The sequence below is a fragment of the Pteronotus mesoamericanus genome, unplaced genomic scaffold, assembly GCF_021234165.1.
Source record: "Pteronotus mesoamericanus isolate MK-2021 breed Mesoamerican mustached bat unplaced genomic scaffold, CSHL_Meso_final scaffold_174, whole genome shotgun sequence".
Taxonomy (NCBI): Eukaryota; Metazoa; Chordata; class Mammalia; order Chiroptera; family Mormoopidae; genus Pteronotus; species Pteronotus mesoamericanus.
The window spans coordinates 8,168,372-8,176,794 of record NW_026555309.1 but is presented as its reverse complement, the minus strand read 5'-3'; the positions used below and the strand labels follow the sequence as shown (position 1 = coordinate 8,176,794).

Below are 8,423 nucleotides of genomic sequence, written 5' to 3'. Positions count from 1 at the left end.
AAATAACTGCCCAATATGGGCAAGCATTAATTCCTTTTCAAGCACACAGATAAAACTAGATACTATTTGCCCGAGTTGGTTTTTCTTAAATGTGTACCTCGAACACAGATTCAAAATGTTTTTGTAGCCAAAGTGAGGAAAAGTTACATAAAATAGTACCAAGGGATAGTTTAAGGCACCAAACATCCCCATTATCTTATCAGCTTCTCCTGGATCACCCCCAAGTATGCATCCTAAATAAAACAGTGTGCAAAATAAACAAATGTAACTGAAGGACATTTCCTAGTATCTTATGCTGCTAGCAGACTCTTGACACTAAGCCTCTGTTATTCTGGAGCCATCACTGTGGCTCTCTGAAGTCACATCATCATCAGCATAGAAAGGTTCATAGGTCTAAACTTAGTTTATTCATCATTGCCTAAACTTATTTGACTATCGGACCTTTGTTTCAACATGATACCTATTAATATCCATAGAATTCATGGAGCACACCTTCGCAAATTCCAGGGTATATATAATTAGTATAAGTGGGAAAATGCTCAGCAAGAGGAGTCCTTGTAAAAGGTGTACTGTCCATTTATTGCTATTTTTACCAACGCTCAACTTCAGGTGCTCTCTGATGTGATCAGCTGACGCCTAGTGCGAATGCTTTAATTTAGCACATACACATCATTTCCTACAATAGTATATTGCTGCCGACTTAAATAACACTAGCTTGCAGTGTGCCTTGGGTTTAAATTCTTGTATATCATCATGATGCACTTGTACCTTGGAATACTAGGAAAGGTATATACAAATGACACAGGGCTAAAAGTGTGTTCTTCTGTCACCTATTGAAGTATGTCTTATGAAACTATACATATGTAAAATGTGTCAGGTACAACTTGTTCCGACTTTGTATACATGAAAGTTTCTGAATTAGACTGTACATGAAAGGAACTGAATTAGACTGTATTTGAGATAGAGCTAGAAGGTTTAGAAAGAGAGGTTAGGCCATTCTACAGAAACTCAAAATTGTTACCAGAATAAAGATACAACAGATGTTTCTTTTAGTAAATTCTTGAACTTTATTTTCTTTCACCCCAAAAGTAACCCTGGGTTCTAAATAAAGGAAACTGAAGCACAGTCAGGAAATAATGTCAGAAAAGTAGTTGGGGCCAGATCACACAGGGATGGTAATGTAGTCATGATTTTGGTGATTATAAGAAAAAAAAAGGAATGGCAGAAGGCATGCTTTAGATATATACAAGGTGAAACTACTGTCTCTAAAACTCAACTCTTTTTTTTCTTTTAATTTGTAAAATCAACTTTCTTTAGATATAATTTACATACATCAAACACACCCATTTTAAGAGTACAAGATGAGTTTTGGCAAACATATATATCCATGTCACCATCATTATAATCAAGATAATGAAAATTTCCATCATCCCAAAAGTTCCCTTTTGTCGTCAGTCCCCATCCCCTAACCCTCTACCTGAGCCAGGACTCGCTGGAATTTGGGGACTCAATAATTTTAATGTGGATTTTGAGGACTTAAATCTGTACTGTCTAATATGGTAGCCACTGGCCACATGTGGCTCTTTAAATTTAAATAAAATATACAGTTCAGTTTCTCAGTTGCACTGAGAATAGAATAGAATTAGCCACATTTCAGGTGCCTAATAGCCACATTTGGCTAATGGCTGCCATATTGGACAGGACATGCATAGGATGCTTACATCACTGCAGACAGTTCTACTGGGCAATGCTGACATGCTACCTTGGTCAAATTTGACCTTCACCACATGGAAGTGGGCCAAGCAGCATGAAAACTGAGTAGACCATACAAGTCACATTACCTAGCTTTATGTTAATATCTGTGTTCATTACATTTACTGCTAAGGAACTAAGCAAACCCATGGGTGTGGAAGGAGGGGAGTGTTCACTGAGATAGCATGATAATGGCAACAGTAGTTACAGAGTTGTTCAGTATGTGGAAATTCTTCCTCCATTATTAAGTTTAATGAATATCCTATCTGTATTTAGGGAAATGGTAATTTCCCTTATAAAGCACAATTTTAAGTAACATTAAACCTCAAAATCTTAGTCTTTTCAAATCTGTTTTTGTTTTTTGCAAGGGGAGTTCTAAAGCAAATATGCTACATTATTAACATTTGTTAAACCAAGCAGTGGGTGCATGAATATTTGAAATATTATTTTGCTGTACACTTTTGAATGTTTGAAATATTTTACAGACATACCTCAGAGATGCTATGGGTTCATTCCCAAACCATTACAATAAAGGAAATATTTCAATAAAGCCAGTCAAATGAATTGACATATAACAGTGCATATAACAGTTGTGTTTATAATATACTATAGTCTATTAAGTACGCAGTGGTATTAAATCTAAAAAATATACATACCTTAATTTAAAAATATTTTATTGCTCAAAAATGCTAACCATCACCTGAGCCTTCACTGAATTACAATCTTTGCTGGTGGAGGGTCCTGCCTCGATGTTGACGGCTGCTGACTGATCAGAGGTGGTTGCTGAAGGCTGGCGTGGCTGTGGCAAGTTCTTAAAAGAAGAAAACAATGAAATTTGCCACACTGACTCCTCCTTTCACAGATGATTTCTCTGCTGCAAGTGATGCTGTTTGACAGCATTTTATCCAAAGGAGAACTTGTTTCAAAACTGGAATCAATTCTCTCAAACAATGCTGCTGCTGTATCAACAAAGTTACACAATATTCTAAATCCTTTGTTGTCATTTCAACAATCTTCACAGCACCTTCACCACGTGTAGACACAGAGACACAAAGTTAGCAAATGCTGTTAGAAAATGGTGCCAGAAGACTTGCTTAATGCAGGTTGCCACAAACCTTGAATTTGTAAAAAATGCAGTATCTGCGAAGTACAAGAAAACAAAATGCAATAAACAAAGAATGCCTGTAAAGGAAGGAAAAAAGTATGCTTTCAAATGTTGGACAAGAATATTTAAGTTATCAAGATTGTCCATGACATGCCCTGGCTGGTGTGGCTCAGTGGATTGAGCGCCAGCCTGCAAAGCAAAGGACTGCTGGTTCAATTCCCAGTCAGGGCATATGCTTGGGTTGTGGGCCAGGTCCTCAGTTGGGGGCACGTGAGGCAACCACACATTGGTGTTTCTTTCTTCCTCCCTTCCCCTCTGTCTAAAAATAAATAAAACCTGCAATTAAACAATATAGGTTAAAACCAGTACATACTATAGTACAGCCTAAGAGTCAGCACAGCATAATGGTTAAGCATACAGGCTCTGGGGCCAGACTGCCTGAATTTTAATACTAATTATGCTACTTACCAGCAGTGAAACACTGAGCAAGTTATTTAACTCCTCTATGCCTCAGTTTCCTCATCTGTAAAATAAGAATGATAATAATAGTACCTGGCTCATAGAGATATTATAAGGATTAAGTAAATATACATAAAGACCCTCATGCATTGTAGATGCCCAATTAAGAGTTAATAGCTATCTATGATGATTATAACTTTGTTTTTTTAAAGTATCTTTTTTTAGAAAAAAGAAATTTAAAAAATCCATCAAAAATTTTAAAAACTGTAACTCTAATTGATAACACTAATTTAATTTTCTAAACATTCTACATCAAACAATTGATTTTGCACTTAAAACAACAGAAACAACATAAACGCAGAAGCAAAACCTTGGCTTAAGCACTTCTCCCAAAGTGCCCTACAGTCTGGTAAGCAGTGGTTTTCAACCTGTAATACTTGGACCAACACCCGCAGTACCAGAGAGCTCGCTGGAAATACAAATTCTCAGGCTTCACTACAGAAATACTCAATCTGGGGTGGAACCCAGCAATCCGTTTTAGCTTTACATTTGATTCTGACACTTACTGAAGTTTGAGAACTGCCATGTTAAGTCATAACTTCTGGCTTTGTATAATACTTGATCTCTCTCCCCTTTATATAATAATAAATACTGCCAATCATTCTTTTTCAAATACTCTCTGCAATTCTTGTTTATAAAGTCCTCTTTCCAACCCCTGAATATAACTTCTCCACGATACCAATACTTTTGAGAATAGCTCCTTTCGGTCCCGTTACTGCCTGATATAGAAAGCACAAATGCTTTTTGGATTCGGGCAAATAATTTGTGTTAAGGGGGCCTGGTGTACAACCTTAAAGAGTGACGTGCTGGCTAATGCCCAAAGATGTTCACATTAAAAAAAAATGTTAAACTGCTGCTGACCAAACAAAAATGCATGTAGGCCAAATGTGGCCACTGGCCACGAGTCTGTACTCACTTTTTGGCTAATTGTCTCTCAAATCACTAAGCAGTTGTGAGGTAATGGAAAGAGTGAGGGCTGACCATGGAAGAAAAGCTTGATTTGAAGCCTGGATCCAATTCTTGCTAGCTAGGTGGTAGTAATGACAGTAAAGTGAAACCTTCCCAGTCACATCTTCTCATCTGCGTAAAGACAATACTATCTCACAGGACTGTTTTAAAGATTATATAATATACTTAAAGCCCTCAATTTTTTATAGAATTTGTGATGTTTATTTTCCTGTATTGTTTTGATTGGTTATATGTGTTTTTCTCCTTGTACTTATGAATAGTTTAGATCAGGCTATTTTTCCTACTCGACTGTGAGCTCCTTTAGGATATGGATGGGCTTTGCATCTTTTTCAATTCCTATAGTTTCTACTTCAGTAATTAAGTCCCTTCCATATTCACTCTAAGCTTCAACAAATGCTTGTACCCAGACATGACAGTCTAGGGTAGCGAGCTGGAGTAAAATAGTCAACTCTTAGTACAGATGTATATTTCATAGGGGAAAGACTGTGTCTGACTTAAAACAATCCCTAATATAAAAGAGAAAAAGCAATGATTTTTTTTCTGTTGTGAAGTGGATACTTTTTGTTTTTATGTTAAACAGATACCCTTAGCTTTACATTTACCAGGTTTGTTAAAAGCAATCCAGGAAGTTGAGAAGTGCCATACTAGAAATTATGGGGGAAAAAAATGAATTTCAATTTTAACTAAATTTTTGTAATTCACATACAAGTGATGTTGGGGTGATGGTGGGAGAAGAGTTATGTATCAGAGCAGCTAACATTAGGTGCTCAGCTCATTTTTCCCATCTGGAATACTGAGACAAGCAAAAGAACTACTATGTAAATCTTAGGAAAGTTATTAAGCAATTAAGATCGTGGAAGTTTGGAGGAAGAAGGAGGAAGCATGTTTATCTCAAACAAGTAGATTATAAATAGGTTAGAAGCTTTCAGTATTCCTATGGCCTTATAAGAAACAGTATGTCATATTTTGTCCTAACAAAATTTCTTTTTCCTACTATGCAGGTACACATGCCTTCTAAGTGCCTATAAAGAATTAATTCACAAATTGAATTTAGCATGGTTAATATCTTTGTTCCTTTCTTACATCTATAGATTCATTAACTAAGTGACTTTCAGGTTAAATAATGTAACTTCATTCTAGAATTGCTTGAAAACTTATCTACGCCCCTGTCCCCCATTAACTATGCTTTATACCAGGGTATTTCTATTTCTTCCCTCAAAACTGTAATTCATAAAACTAGGAAAAATTATAGTAACAAACGGGTTTAACTATCAAATTTAGTTTGGGAAGAATGTTTCTAACTAATCAAGGTTCCACATAGGGAAATGAGCACTGGATCAATCAGTGGATTAAGCTAGGTAAGCCACAGAAATGCTGCACATTTCTTCAGGAGGGTGGGAACTGGTTATTTTGTCAAGGTACGATTCAGAGTGACATATTCAGGTGCAATATAAAAAAATCTATTTCACTGTTCATATGTATCACTGATAAGGAAAATCTGGCTTGGTGAGGTTAAGACATAAAAGTGCATGACTGCCGTCAGCTTTCACATGCTCCAAGGCTTTCACAATTCAATCCTTTGAATTCTGTATGAGTAAAAATTTCACTGCAGGTGTAACTTCTCAGTCATGGAAGAAAATAATTTCCACTTGAAGGGCATATCCAATTACTCAGCTTATAAACACTCAATTAAAAATTAATTACAAGACCACTTAAGTGATTACCACCCAACTATTGTCAAATCAGATATAAACAACTTTTCCTACATAAATTATCCTCTTCAAGGTAAGTACCATTACCTATCTTGCTAAAAGGTAACATTATTTTTTCATGGGTAACGTAGGACTGGGCAAGAAAGTAATTAAGCTTTGAAGGATTTCTCTTCCAAACACATCTCTTTTGAAGAAAATCATAGACAATAATTAGGTGAAAGTCAGTACTAAGACTCTTTACAAGTGTCTATCTTATAGATGGTTCATTTCAAGCATCAAATTCTATTTACTCAAAAAACCTAACTAGGTAAACCTACAGAAGACACAAAAGACCTCATGGACTGCACTGGTGTTACCTATTTTGTGCTGCATGTTTCAGAAATTTTGAGGAAGTTCATTTATCTAAGGTTTTGAAAGCAATAATTTCCAGATTGATAAGTGAAAGGGACTGACTATACAGTAATTTAAATAATACTAGCTTACACTGAACATATGAATGTTTTGCCTAAAAAGGCAGTTTCCTAGCACATAATAAAGCTTTAACCTTTCTTATGGGTCTTTGTTCTTAACCACCCCCCCCACCCCCCAGTCACTAAGAGGAGGCCCTGAGGCTTAACAAAAGTTCTAACCTTAACAGCTCTTTCTTACTTTTGTAGAGGAAGTACTGTAAAAAAGTACTGTTTGAGTCTGAAATACACTGGTGATTTGACCTTGGACACGTCACTTAATTCTTTCTAGTCTTTTTTCTGTAACTGTAAATAGGGTCAACTATATACTTGGTAAAGGTATCGCAGGACCAGTGTAAGGATCAGATGATATATGCTAACATATTAAGTACGCTATGTGGATGAAAAAGGGCCACATATTAAACCTGACAAGTTTAGGGGAGGCCTGCTTGGATGGTCTTACAAACCCAGAGACCAAAATAACAACACAAGGTGGTCACAATGTAAAAATTCCTAAGAGCAAGTCATGTTGGATGGTCCTGTCCTGGGCCTGTAGATTCTTGACAAAAATTGGCCTTTACCTTTGAAATTGTCTCTTGTCTTTGTGTATCTGGGATAACATACCTTTGAAATGTCCCAGTAATTTTCTTTTCCAGACTCCTCAAAGGCACAACTATCTACACCAGAACTCAAGGCCATGTTGTTACCTTGCTGCCCACATACCATCTCTATGTCCTGTAAATGTTTACTATCCTATACCCACTAATATAAAAGATGCGTCTCTCCAGTTTATATCCTATCTCCAGATATTTTCCCACCTTGCTTTCTCCCACCTTTGTAATCTACCACCAATGAATTTCATATAACTTTCCTAACAACTCCTCCTTTGATTTTAATTTTAAAATAAACTGCAAAACTACCATTCCCTGGAGCATTTTTCAGTATGTTGAGATTTCGCTTCCCGGCAACTGCGTCAGTTTGGCTCAAACTCTTACAAGACTTTTTCTTAGGCTACGTGTCCTTTATCAACAATTAAAATAGTAACCAGAAACTAGCTCTTATTTTATTAATACTGGCTTAACCTTCCCTGCCTATGTCCTTGTCTGTAAAATGGTTACAGATGTAGATCTGTACCTATCCAGTTGCTTACTGACTGTGAACTTGGGCAAGTCATTTCCTTTCTGGACGTATTTCCTAACAAGGTTATTACATAGAGCAAAATGATATCGTGTATAGAAATGCTGATAGACGTATATTAAGAACTTCACGATGGCTATTATAACTCTGAGGGAAGGAGGTATTATTTGTAGCAATGTAAACTGCAAAGACGTACATGGAAGGAAGAAACAAATGGCGCCTTAACGACCCCCAGTGGAGAAGAAAGGCAGAAAATGGAGCTCGGGCATTTCAGTAGCCTGTAATAGTGGGAAGAAAGAGAATTAAAATGTGGCGGGGTGGGGGTGGGGGGAAGACTTCAAGAATCACTCCGAGAATCAATTCACTATTTTTCCCCCTTTTTCTCTTATGATCGCCAGCCTAGGAAAGACCATTTCATTCAACTTCCCAGCCCACCATATCACGAGACATTTATTTACTGTACCTTTTTCACTGGGAGCCTTTCAATTCCCTCCCCTTCTTCTAGAGAAATCGTGAGCTTCAGACCTCCATTTCCGACCACCATTGCCTTTACCGCTCATTTACCAAGCAAGCTTCCCTGTATCCTTCCCTCCGCCTAAGGAGGAAGTGAAGCTGGAGGCACCGCAGTGTATCCTAGGAAATGTGGTCTTTCACACTCTTTCGCTTGGGCCCCAAAGTGGGGAAAACGGCAAGGCCGATCCAGATAAAACTACAATTCCCGGCAGACAACGTGAGTGACTATTTTCCTTTCTGCCCCGTTTCCTATCTCCTTCCTCTTCCTCC

The 8,423-nt window shown here is 37.2% G+C and overlaps 1 long non-coding RNA gene across 2 annotated transcripts; it reads right to left on the bottom strand.

Moving 5' to 3' along the window:
• Window positions 1–1,043: 1,043 nt before the first annotated feature.
• Window positions 1,044–8,250, bottom strand: LOC129084178 (uncharacterized). Of its 2 annotated transcripts, XR_008530569.1 has the most exons (4): window positions 8,104–8,250; window positions 7,837–7,918; window positions 3,326–3,380; window positions 1,044–2,892 (listed from the first exon to the last, which is right to left on the bottom strand). It is a non-coding gene; the product is annotated as an uncharacterized LOC129084178 (long non-coding RNA). The 2 variants fall into 2 exon arrangements; XR_008530568.1 differs by lacking the exon at window positions 7,837–7,918.
• Window positions 8,251–8,423: the final 173 nt, after the last annotated feature.